Source organism: Pteropus alecto, unplaced genomic scaffold, assembly GCF_000325575.1.
Source record: "Pteropus alecto unplaced genomic scaffold, ASM32557v1 scaffold95, whole genome shotgun sequence".
NCBI classification, from domain to species: domain Eukaryota; kingdom Metazoa; phylum Chordata; class Mammalia; order Chiroptera; family Pteropodidae; genus Pteropus; species Pteropus alecto.
This window is the reverse complement of record NW_006441071.1, coordinates 15,864,313-15,865,600: the sequence shown is the minus strand read 5'-3', so window position 1 is coordinate 15,865,600 and position 1,288 is coordinate 15,864,313.

Below are 1,288 nucleotides of genomic sequence, written 5' to 3'. Positions count from 1 at the left end.
TACTCCAAGACCAATAGTCACTCCGAGGCAACACTGCTAACTTTTATCTAGATTGATCCACCAAGAGCCGTAGAATAGTCAAGGCTTGTTTTGGCTTAAAAGGATAAATAACTCAGAGAAACTGTCAAGTGGTGAGGACAGTAAAAAAAAAATGGTTGGAGGGGTCTTTGGATTCTTGTGAAAGACCCCCCAACTTCCTCCCCAGACCCTAAAACTGGCTTCCCATCACCCATTCTGTTCTGAGCCTGGGTCTCGCTCCTCCTCAGCCTCTAATGTACCCCTTACCAGGAACTGAAACCCTTTCCTAGGGACCCATTCCCTAGCTGGACCCCACCCCTGGCAATCAGAGCCCTTAGAGCTCCCTCTCTAGTGCCTGCTCCACACTCAACCCTGCTGCCTGTTTGTGGACTTACCAACAGGCTGCTAATGGTCCACCTCTAGGACAAGTACCCCCATGCACATCCACCATGGCAGGCAAATGTGTTCAGTTTTCAAGTGAAGAGGATAATTATAAAAACTTGATGATCAGAAATGAAGAGGCAGAAACCCTTTTCAGAGTTTGACTTTGTCTTTGAAGCTGCTTGGTATTTGTAGCATGCACTTAGTGGTGTAGTAATTGCCATTAGTAGCTAACAGTGACTCACTGCTCACAAGATGCCAGAATCTGTGCTAAGCTCAATACATGCATGCCCTCACTTGCTTCTCCAAAACAAACTTCAAGGTGGGGGCCATTATTATCCCCTCTTTAGTGATGAATAAATTGAGGCTCAGAGGGGTAAAATAACATGCCCAAAGTCATACAGTCAATGAGGGGCACAGATTCAAACCCAAATCTTCTGTCAACTGTTAACCATTATACAATCCTACCTCCTGCTACTGAACCATTTCTGTGGATGTGTGAACATACACTCCACAGCCCAGAGGCCTCTGCTGGCCTTTCATTTGATGTAAGCAGTCCCCACCTCCCAAACAAAGCACTCATTGGATGTGTGAATTTGTATCATCTGCTCTTCAAATAGTACAGCATTCTCACCACATTAGAATCACCTGATATACTTTTTAAAAATGTGCCCACTAAGGATGCCTCAGCCCCAGCCCTTAGAGGTTCAGATTGGCTTGGTTTGGGTTTAAATCAGACACTGGTAGCCTAAAGATCTCCCCAGGTGACCCTAATTTTCAGGGAAGGCTGAGAATACGGGAGTGAATAGTGGTTGAGAGCCAGGGCTTAAGATCTGATTTCTGTAAATGTGAGTCAGTTATGGCAACTGGGTGAGTTGTTTTCTTAGTT